General features: G+C 46.5%; 1 pseudogene; it reads left to right on the forward strand.

Moving 5' to 3' along the window:
• The first annotated feature begins 11,404 nt into the window (after positions 1–11,404).
• On the forward strand, positions 11,405–11,824 carry LOC146831194 (dolichyl-diphosphooligosaccharide--protein glycosyltransferase subunit KCP2 pseudogene; annotated as a pseudogene).
• The last annotated feature ends 201 nt before the right edge of the window (positions 11,825–12,025 follow it).

Raw genomic sequence — 12,025 nt, forward strand, 5'->3', positions numbered from 1 at the left:
ACGATGGATGGTTCGACAGACAGATTCCCCCCTAGAATTGATCCGGCACGTGGTTCCCAGTTGCGTGACTTTGCTGAGGCCTTGGGGTTGGTGGATCTCTGGAGGTGGACACATGTACGGGATACGCACTTTACATTTCAATCGGGGGTCCACGAGAGTCAGTCACAACTGGATTACCTATTCACACACGCGCATCATGCCCAGGACTTCTCAGGTACGCGGTGCCTGGCTCGGGGCATCTTGGACCACTCCCCAGTGGGCACGGTCCTGGGGGGGTGGCACCAGCCGCAACAGGGCCCCATTCAGATACCACCTTGGGCATTTAAGGTCCCTTACATCAGGGAGACTTTACGGGCGGATACGGCACACTATTTCGCTGAAAATACTGGGTCGGTCACATCGGTGGTTACATTATGGGGAGCTTTTGGAGCCGTCATCAAGGGGAGGGCCCTGTCGGTCATGGCCGACCACAAGGCTGAGCGCCGTCGAAGGGCACAGGAGATGGATGACGAAATACTACGGCTTGAAGGGGCGAACTCCCTAGAATCAGGGGAGGACACTCCACACTTGTTGAACATTATTAGACAGGACTATAGGCGGCTCCTACAGGAAGAAGCAAATAGAAGACTGTTGGCCAGCAGACATAGAATCTATGGCCAGGGGGAGCGAACCGGGAAATTGTTGGCTTGGCTGGAACGCAGGGAGCAGGCTTTGCGATGGGTGCGAGTGCTTAAGGGGGCCGGCGATACCCGTGTTACGGATCCGAGTGAGATTGCGGAAACATTTGCCCGACATTACACATCGGTCTATGCTGCACCTGCGACCTCCCAGGCGGCTTGGGCGGCCGATCTCCTGGCCACCATCGAGGTTAGGGGTCTGTCAGAACAGGATACTTAGACACTCGAGGTGGAATTGTCCGTGGAGGAGGTCCATAAGACCATATTAGAGGTCCGGTCCGGAAAGGCAGCTGGCCCGAACGGCATTCCGGTGGAGTTGATCAAGTCTTCGGCCTCTCTGTTGGCACCCCACCTGCTCGGCCTCTATAATGAGAGCCATGAACTCGCCCTGCTGCCTGAAGAGATCCGCGAGGCTGCTATTGTGGTCATCCACAAACCCGGTAAACCCGCCGATGAGTGTCAGTCATACAGGCCTATTTCGTTAATTGCCATTGAGGCAAAGATTTTAGCCAAGGTACTCGCGAACCGTCTGCTCCCTTTTCTGCCCGACTTGATCCATCCGGACCAGTCGGGATTTATGCCTGGGCGGAATACGGCGTGCAATCTCCGTCGGGTTAACGCGGTGATTTGGCGGGCTCATACCCTCGAGGAGGAGGCCATACTACTCGCGCTTGATGCGCGCATGGCATTCGACACTGCGGCGTGAGAACACCTATTTGCGGTCCTGGATAGAATGGGATTCGGTCCGAAGTTCAAGAGTTGGATTCGACTACTGTACTCACAACCTAGGGCGCATGTCCTGGTGAACAATTACCGTTCCTCCTCCTTCCCGCTTGGGCGGGGCACCAGGCAGGGGTGCCCGCTGTCGCCCCTGCTATTTGCTATGGTCCTGGAGCCATTGGCAGTTTGGATAAGGGGGGACCCTGAGGTAAGAGGTATGAAGTGGACGGCAGAACACGAAGACCGTGTGTCGTTGTATGCCTACGACATCTTACTGTACCACGCCTTCCCCGCTCGCTCGCTTCGGCGGGTTCTCCACATCTTCCATATTTTCGGGGCGCATTCGGGGTACCAAATAAACTGGTCAAAGTCCCAGATGTACCCTCTCTGGGGTGAGCCTCCCCTGAGTCCCCGAGGATACGCCATCCCGGTGGCCAGCTAGGGCTTCCTCTACTTGGGTATATTTACCACCAAGGATGTGGCGTTGTTCTTTGTCAGGAATCTACAGGGGGTACTGCGGCGGTTCAGGGCGGATGTGGCACATTGGAAGACCCTCCCGCTCACATTATTGGGGAAGGCGTCCCTACACAAGATGCTCGCGTTGCCCCGCTTCTTGTATGCGTTACAGAATACGCCAAATCCGGTTCCCAACTCGTATTTTTCACAGATCGAAGGCGTGGTTCGAGGCTTGCTAAGGGATAGCGGCTCGCCCCGTATTGCCATGGCTAAATTAACTATGGGATGGTACGATGGGGGAATTGGTCTGCCGGATCTGCGCCGGTATTACCAGGCCTCGTAATTGACGGCCATAAATAGCTGGGTGTTTGGGAGGCATGATGACCCGAGCTTCCGTACAGACCACTGGCTGTTAGGAAAAGGGGGGTATAATAGGGCCCTTTACACCAATCACAAGAAGCTGGAGTTGACAGGCCCAACGGCGCGGACGGTTGAGGTATGGCACGGGGTACAGAATCAGATGGGATGGAAGGGTCGCCTTACGAAGGCGACCCCACTGTGAGAACCAGACATAATGGGGAGGCTCAGTACCTATGCAGGATTTGACAAATGGGAATTAATTGGAATCTCTAGGGTGAGTGATATGTGGGTAAAAGGGAGACAGGCGACTTTCCCAGAGCTTCAGGCCAAGTACCAATTGGCCCCAACGGAGAGATTCCGATACCTTCAGATCAGCCATGCCATAGATGCTGCTCGACCTAAGGGCGCACCTCTCCCAGACTCCTCTCCCCTGGAGGACAGGCTCATGCTAGACCCAATGATCCGCAAGGCCATATCACTCACATACAGGAAACTGACTAATAACAGAGGTGACCCGATGATCAAGCTCAGAGTGGCCTGGGAAGCTGATCTCGGAGACCTGCCCCACGAGGACTGGCGTGAGGCATTGGCCTCGCCGAGAGAAGTGGTAATCCCGATGTGTCTTAGGCTGGTACAGTTTAAAGTCCTGCATAGGGTATATTTTGACACCATATTGTTGCATAAACTGCAGAGGCGTCCAGACCCGCTATGCCTCCGACGGTGTGCGCAGCTCGGAACATTCTTCCACATCCTATGGGACTGCCCCAAAATACAGGAATTCTGGGTTAAGGTCACCAGACAAATGGCTAGGATGTGTGGGAAGACAATACGGCCAACACCTGCTTTGTGTCTGCTTAACATCTGGGTAGACACGGACTTTACGCAAACTGAGCAAGAGTGGGCCTCAGGGGGTTGGGGTTTAGCCAAAAGAAACGTGGCGCAGCGGTGGGGAGTAGGCTCCACGCCGAAACTGGGGGATTGGGCTAAGGATATGGATCATGCCATGCTGGCTGAAAAAACGGTATTTCGAGAGAGGGGGTGCCCACGGAAGTGGGATCACAAGTGGGGAAACTGGAATAAATATAGAGGGAACATCTGTATCTCCCCGGTGATTGAACTCAGGAAAGAGAGACACCTACCACTGGGAAGGGGAACACAGGAACAATAAACATAGATGATAGAGCGAAGGTAATATCTGAGGGGGGATACAAGTTCAAAATACATAGTGGGATGGGCTCCGGGGGACGATGGGACGGTGAGGTCTCCTAACACAGGTGAAGGTCCTGTTACTAGGATCAGTGGGGGCTGTCTGCGGCTTGGGAGGTCGGTGAGGTATTGATGTATGATATGAGAAGGGGGACTAAAAGACTGATAAGGGGTAATGAGTTGGACATCTTCATACTGTCATTGCAACTGTCTTCACTGCTGTCTTGTTTCATAATAAAAAGTGTTTAAAAAAATAAAAAAATGAATACTCTGGAATTATCAGATGACAGACGACCCTTTACAAAACCTGATTGTTCCGGGCCAATAAGAGTGGGTAAACCAGGATCTATGCGAAGCGCGAGAATTTTTGCAAAGATCTTATAATCCAAATTAACTAAAGAAATTGGCCTGTAATTTTTAGAGAGAAGGGTCTTTATTTTCGTTAGGTATTAAACATATCATGGCTTCTTGAAAGGCTCCAGCCGAGGACCCGCTAGAGATAAAGGCATTGTAAAGTGATAGGAGGTGTGGGAGTAAAAGATTCGCAAAATGCGCGTAAAATTCAATGGTAAAACCATCAGGACCTGGAGCTTTCCCTCCTTTCAATATCGAAATAGTGCGAGTAATTTCAGATAAAGTGATATCTGCCTCTAAGGAAGAAAAGACGATATCGTGAGAAGAAGGGGGTTCGCTGGACTGAAAATAAGTAGACAGATCTGTCTGATTTGGTTGATGTTCAGGGGTATATAATTTTTTATAAAAAGAGACAAATTCATTCAAAATATCGTTATCTTTAAAGAAAGATAAACCCACCTCATTCCGAATAGATTCTATTTTAGTCCGTTCACGTCTAATTTTCAAGTAATTAGCTAAGAGTTTCCCCATCCTGTTTTGGCCTCCATAGTATCGAACACTGCTTTTTAAAAGATAAGAGGAAGCTGCTTCCGTGGACATTTTATTAAATGTAAATTTTGCATCAATTAGGTTTTTTAAAGCGGATTCGGAATTCGAATTGTAATAAGAATATTCAAGTTTTTTGATTTTAGCAAGTAATTGGAAGATTTTATGTTCAAAAGCTTTTTTCTTTTGCGAAACAAAATTAATGATAAAGCCTCTGGCAGCAGCTTTAAAAGAGTCCCAAATCATTACCTGAGACTAATCCAAGGTAGAGTTAAGAGAAAAGAATTCAGAAGCAAAAAAGGTGAATTGGCTTGTGAAATTAGGATCCGATAATAACACATTATTAAAACGCCACCTTCCTGCATGAGGGAGAAAAGGGAGTAAGTCAAAATCAACTAGAACTGGAGCATGGTCTGATATTAAAATAGAACCAATTTCAGAGTGGGAAACTTTTTGGGTTAAGGATTTACTAAAGAAAAGATAGTCTATGCAAGATTGTGAGTGATGTGGAGGAGAGTAGAAGCTGTATTCGCGAGTATCAGGATTGCAAAGTCTCCAGACATCAACCAAGGATTTATGATGTATGGAGGAAGTAAACTGTACAACTGTAATCTGGTACTTCTTATGTCATAAGAAGTGTCAGATTACAATGGAGCAAAATACAGCAGGCAGGATAGGACAACAAACTTCAAGACATAAAAAAGTACACAGAATAATTATGCTCGAGGAATGTCCATAGAATCATCTCTACAAGAGTTCAGAAATTGTTGAAGTATCGCCGGGTCTTCATAGTTCGTTGTTTTATTGTTGTAAGTCACTTTAAAGAGGCAAGGGTGGAACAAGCCATAACGAGCATTCAGGGCGTGAAGAGCAGGTCTCATATCCAGGAATTTCTTCCGACAATCAGCAGTTTTCGACTTGTTGCTTAAGGTTTTGAATTTCCCTATGCAGGTATGGAACTTGTTCTGTAATTATTTGAAATGAGGCCACTTTTCTCTCCAAATCCTCTACTTTTTGTTCAGTGTGTGACCAGTTATCTTCGAGGCTTTGAAGACGAGAATTTGTTTCTGTCATGTAGGGTTTGAGTGAGCGAATTTCTTCAAGTAAAAGTTCCATTGAGATAGAAGAGGGAGTATTAGTAGGAGAGGGAGGATTTGTCTTCACTCGCTTCCCTGGTGTAGAGGTAGAAGAAGAGGATATTTTGGGCGAGATTTTAGAGCTTGGGCGGGAAGTTTGAGGAGAGGACGTTTTAGCGGCAGGGGAGTCATTAGTTGCCTCTACTATGCAGTCTTGTAGTACACTGAAAGGGTTAAAGTCTTCCAAAGGTGCTGAGGACGCATTGGCTGGCTGAGGAGTATTACGAGTATGCCGTGACATCGCCATTGAAAAATTGAAAGGCGAGAAAAATTAGTAAATCAAGTTCCAACGGCTTAAAATGACGGTAGAAAATTAATACAGGAAATGCTGAGTTGGAATTCTTGTAAGTGGCAGTCAAAAAGCAGCTTAACAATACAACGAGACCGGTCACAAACAGCATATGAAGAGAGAGACCAAGCTCTATCAATGTTTTAAAGAAAAAGATACTGCCTCAAGCTATTTTATATTATATGGCATAAAATGGCTGAAAAAACCAGGGAGCGTGAGATAAAAACAGAATGCCAAGTATTTGCCAGTCGCTCTCTGAAAAGGCAAAAATCGTAAGAAACAGCAAAAAATACTTTTCTCTCAGCTACATACTTTATAATGTCCACTTATGAAGCAAAAACAATTATTGAACCTCCAGCATGACGTCAGAAAAAAGGCATTACATCTGTGAGGCTGCAGACATCACAAAATGGCGGTTGGTCAGTGAAGGGCAGTCATCCAGAGAAATTTTCCATTATTAAAAATGAAAATCCTCTTACCCCCTTCTTTATAACGATGGTTCCTGCCTTAAACATGATAAGGAAGAGGTAGCGCTCTTTGAGAAGAAGAAGCATGAGGCAGATGAGAGGTATAAAACCTCAGGAAAGAGGAAGCTGCAAAATGGCGGCCGCGTTTGATGTCCGATCCGCGGTCGGTGAGAGTTGTAAAAAGCAGCCTGTTACGCTCACCTCGTCACTTCAACTTCTAAATGTCGAGGGTGAAGTCATTCCGCTATGCTCTTAGCGCATTTCCAGGGACGGGTGCTCACGCGAGTCGCCTGGAGGCTCCCGTTGCGATTGCGCTCTGACGGAGCTCCTCACGACGGCGGCCATCTTCTTCGGCGCCTAGCCACGCCCCCCCCCAGGTGGTCAAATTTTAGTTTTGAAACCCTTGCATTGATATTGAACGCTTCAGTTGTCTTCATTGATGTAGTGAATGATTTATATGCCTGATATTATTCCTATGATTTCCATTTCATGCGTTTAGTTCCTTCCAGTGATAAGGCCAGGGTGTTGTTCAGATTCGACTACTATGTAAACACACCCACTCTATTCACTTTGCAATAAAGAATAATCTCGCTGAATACATGAAATAGTATATCAAGCACGCTGTGTTGCAGCTACAAGTTTTCTAATAGTTTGTGCTGTATAATTATCAAGCATTCTTAAGATATGTCTTGCGCAGTGGTTTGCACAGAGGTTTGCCCTATCCATGAAGTGTTACAGATAATATATGAATGTTGGAGAAAACAAGATAAAGATTAATTAAAAAAAAGATTTGTTTAAAATATGTTGTGTTGTACAGATTTGTAGAGTACTGTCACCCAGGGGATGTCCTGGCACTGAACAGGTGTAAATCTAAGCGCACCTAGGGCCTAGTGGACTACTCAAGAAGCCAAGTCGTCAGCTTCTTGTGGAATTCAAGAAATGAGGAGGAGACTGATGTGTAGCGGCAAGCTGTTCCATGTTTTAGGAGCAATGTAGGAGAAGGCTTGATGGCCAGATCTGGCCTTCTGTATACATGGGATACATGTAAGTAGCAGTCCGGACGAGCGGAGGTGTCTGGAAGGTTTGTGAAAGCTGACGGGATTGTTGAGTTGTGCTGGGCCAGTGTTTTCTAGAGCCTTGATAGTGTGGGTGAGGAGTTTGGATTGTGCTCATTTGTGAATAGGGAGCCAGTGGAGTTCCTTCAGGTGTGGTATGATGTGAATGCGGTGTGGGAGGTTGAGAGCGATTTTGGTCATTGAGTTCTGAATGCCCTGCAGAGTTCTGGTGAGTTTTTTTATTGATCCCAGCATAGAGGGTGTTTTCATAGTCCAGCTTGCATGTGACCATGGTGTGCATGATGGTTTTCTGGGTGCTGATTGGAAGCCATTTGAAAAAATCTTCCTCAGCATCTTTAGGGTATGGAAGCATGAGGCGGTGACATCATTGACTTAGGCTGTCATGTTGAGCTTGCTATCAATGATGATCCTCAGGTTTTTGGCATGGGTGGGTGCTCTGTTGGCCACCAAGTGGAGTCCCACTGTGTTGTGCCCTTCCCAAAGATCACAATTTAGGTTTTGTCTGTATTCAACTGTAGACAGTTGTTCTTCATCCAGTGGGCGTTTTCAGTCATGCAAGCATTGAAGTTGATCCAGGTGTGAGTTACCTGTTATCGGCTAAGGAGAAGGTGTTGTAATAGTGAGAGTTGATAGTGCTGACTAGACGGATCATGTATGCATTAAAAAGGGTCAGGCTCAGGGAGCATCCTTGAGGAACTCTGCAAATGAAGTCACAGGCATCTGAGGTGTATGGTGCCAGGCTGATTGAGTGGGTTCTTCCAGTAAGGAAGGAGCAGATCCTACAGCATATGTGTCCATGGATTCCAATGTAGTGTAGGGGTTGGGTGAAAATGGGTGGAAAACCGTGTCAAATGCTATGAAGAGGTCCAGGAAGATAAGGGCTGTGATGTCTCCTCTATCCAGAGCCATGCAGATGTCAACCGTGGCAGCTATGAAGGCAGTTTCCATGCTGTGCTTGGGTTGGAAACCAGAATGAGTGATGTTGAGTAGTGGGTGGTTGTTAAGGTCTTTGGTGAGACCTTCTGATAATTTTCTTTAAGACCTTGACCAGGAATGGTAGCAGGGAGGTCAGACTGTACTTGGTGAGCATTGAATGGCCTGAAAAGGTGTTCTTCAGCAATGGGAGGGCAGGTGTGAATTTTCATGCATCGGGAAAGGTCACAGAAGAGGTGGAGGCATTCAGAATGGGTGTGAGCAAGGTGCTGATGGGTTGCAGTCTTCTGGAGAAGGCGTGCTCGGGGAAGGGGCCCAATAGGGCCCCTGAGTGGATGGACTTAATGAAGGCGGCGGTTTCTTCAGGGAAGACGATGGGCCATGTGAATAGCATAAGTTTGTTGGATAGCCTCAAGACCTGGCTTTTCGACTAATTCAGAGCTGCACGACTCTCCCCTCCCCCCCAAGTGCCTTGAGACCCTCACGGGTGAGTAGCGTGCTTTATAAACCCCTGCTTGATTGATAAGATCGGGAGGCATTTGGTGAGGTCCGTCAAGTCCGGTCACAGGATGAAGTTGCTGTAAATGGTGAATATTTTTATGCTGAGGAAATGAGAGAGATTATTGCAGAGGTACTGGAAGGGGATGACCGAGTTGGAGGTGCTCAATGGTGAGGTGAAATCTTTCACTATGGTGAAGATGTATTTGTTTCTGTTGGTGCTGGCATCAATGTGTTCCACCAGAGCAGCACATTTGGCGATCCGGATCATTTGGTGGTAGTGTCTTAGGGCAGATTTGAACATGCGTCTGTCTGCATTGTCCTGGCTCATTCTCCATTTATGCTTCAATTGTTTGCAGTGGAGTTTCATCAGTCTGAGATCCTCCTTATACCAACTGCCCTAGGGTCTGGATCTCATTGGGTTACTGTGTTTCAGAGGGGCCTCGAGAGGCAGCGTAGGAAGTGATTGAATTGTTGATATTATTAATGGCGTTTGCTATGTTCAAGTCAGTGGATGTTGAAAGCGGTGTTCCAGTCCTTTTCAGTGATTCTGTTACACTTTCAGCAAGCTGGTGTGTTGGTGGTACATGTGCATTGGATCGGGAGAGGGATGCTGAACCTGACATGGGTGTGGTCTATCCAAAGGACTGATGTGGGCTCATCGTCTTGGGTGTTGCTGAAGTGGGTGAAAATAGGGTCCAGGAAGTGTCCGGTGACATGGGTAGTTTACTCATTGGGTGAGACCCAGGCTTCCAAGGTCTTCAATGAGTGCTCTTGAACTGAGGCTAGTGTGGCCTTCTAGGTGGAAGTTCAGGTCTCCTAATAGGATGGAATTGCTGTCATAGAGGACGAGCTGTGAGCGAAGTCCGCAATGGTTTCAGTGAAGCTGCTGCATGGTTCTGGTGGTCTGTAGATGAGACTGTCACTTAGGGTGAAGTTGGCTGTAATATGCATTTTTTTTTAAAACATAGTTTATTGGTTTTTTGCGCAACCACACATAAAGCCTTACACAATTTGTTTCACCATACTTCCTGAAAATAAAGCACAAGCCCCCCCGCCAATCATACAATACCTAACGCAGGGTCATAAAAATCCCTCCCAGTCTATACAACGCATAAACCAATAAGCTACATAACAAAACCTCTACCCCTAAACACTATGAAACTTCTAAATTCCCTCCCCCTCCCTCAGTCTTCATCAGCAACGCTTGGCTGTAATATGCATCCTTAACGATAGGAGTTCTATGATGGAGAATGTGGTTCACTAGATGGGAACCTTGTGGCTGGTGGCTATTCGAGTCTCAGGTCTTGTGAAGTTTTTCTTTCCTGGCAATCTTGTAGCTGGGGGGATGGCTATGGCTATTTCAGGTGCTGATGCAGGTTTCAGCCAGGTTTCCATGAGGAAAAGCAGGTCTGGGGCATTGTGCAACAAGACCCAGATTTCTGTGGCATGCAAGTGTGGAATATTGTGTGGGTGGTTGCAGGACTGTGTGAGTGTGAGAGAGTGGGGTGTTGGATGCTGTCTGTGTGGTGAGTCTTGTGTGTGCAATTGCATTAAAACTTGCAGGAAGCACAAGAGAATGCTCCCTTGGGATTGTGTGGTGTGGCAAGACAGCAGCATGTGGAGTAGTGGCCTGGGTTGAGGGCAGAGAGGGTCACAGCATGGTAGTGACTGGAGGGTGGAGGACCGGGTTTCCTCCTGCTGAGCACAGTTCAGGCACAGAGAGACGCAGACAAGCTTGCTATGGCTTGCCTTAGACCCACCAGAGGTGAGTCCACTGCATTTATCCACTCTGCGTCTATGCTGTGGCAACCATTAAGTAGGTCCTGAGAGGGAAGAAGACTGATGTAACTTCCTGTGGAATATCCAGTGATGTCACTTCCTGTGCAGATGGATGGTGGGAAATTCATTGATGTCATTTCTTGTGCAGATGGAGGTTGGAAATGACTCCTCTTGCTTGGCTTCAACTGTTAAAGACAGTTTTGGCAGGAAATCAGTGATATCACTTCCTGTGCAGATGGATGATAGAAAAGCCAGTGATGTCTATTCCTTTGCAGATGGATGATGGGAAATCCAGTGAGGTTACTTCCTATGCAGATGGAAGATGGAAATTACTCTTGTTGCTTGGCTTCCTCTTTCAAAGACAGTTTTTGTAGGAAACTTGTGATGTCCTGTGCAAATAGATGGAGTGGCGAAAATATGAGAGGGGGTGGGTGGGATTACAGAAAACAATAGTAAGTGAGAGAAAAAGCTTTGAGGGCTGAACATTATTGGCGTTTTATACATCATAACAAGGATATTGTACACATATCTCCCCAATTGCTAAAAAACAAATGCAAAAATAAAATAATCTACCCCATCAATTACTGCGAGGTGTAAAGGAAAAATATTGAGGCTTCCATTACACGTTTTTCAGTATATGCTTGGGCATTTACCATATATGATAAAAACCATTACCCCAAGGTGAGGTACTTACCACATGTCATAAATACCACTTATTCTGAGTGTGCAATATATAAATGAGGCCTAACATGTGGAATCGCTTTTTACCACACCTCATTCTGCATGGTTTGCATTTTTTCTGGGCCTTTTCACATTATAAATTTTGGCTCTTATAAACTTAAACTTATTAAGTTTGGTTTTGTGCCTCTTCATATTTGGAGGCAGGCAAGGAACAGTGGGAGCAATGGCAGTGGGTACAGGGACATCACTGGCTCTCTCAATTCTCCTCTCAGTCTTGCTCTTCCCAGGAATGCAGATGTACAACAAAGAGCTCAAAGAGCTGGCATCCACGGAGTGGTTGATAATTGTGGGCAGCTTGCTGAGATCTGGTCTCTTCACATTTTTGTTGACTGCTTTCAGGAACCTTAAGCTTCTTGTCTTTGGGAAAGGATTCCAAGCAAAGATTTTACCTGAAGTTCTCTTCTGACTGCTCCTCTCTCTCTTCACCTCAGGACTCATTCACAGAGTCTGCATAACCACTTGCTTTCTCTTCTCCCTCTTTGACTTGTACTACATAAACAAGATTTTCTCTGGACTCTATCAGTCTATTGTTTCCACAGTGACTCCTGCCAAAGTCATCCTCAAAGGCAAGAAGAGAAACTGATCATATAGGTATTTGCTTCTCATCCCCAAGCGGGGAGCATAACATTCCATGCTGTGTATAAGCATGCCATGCTGTTGTCTGGACTCTTGCACTGACCAATAAAGGATTTTGTCTTTGGGCTCATATGACCAGCCACAATATATCAGGAGAAAACTGTGAAAGTGTGATAATTATCACTCAACTTATGATTTTCATCCCTCT

Source organism: Triturus cristatus, chromosome 5_1 (assembly GCF_964204655.1).
Source record: "Triturus cristatus chromosome 5_1, aTriCri1.1, whole genome shotgun sequence".
NCBI lineage: Eukaryota > Metazoa > Chordata > Amphibia > Caudata > Salamandridae > Triturus > Triturus cristatus.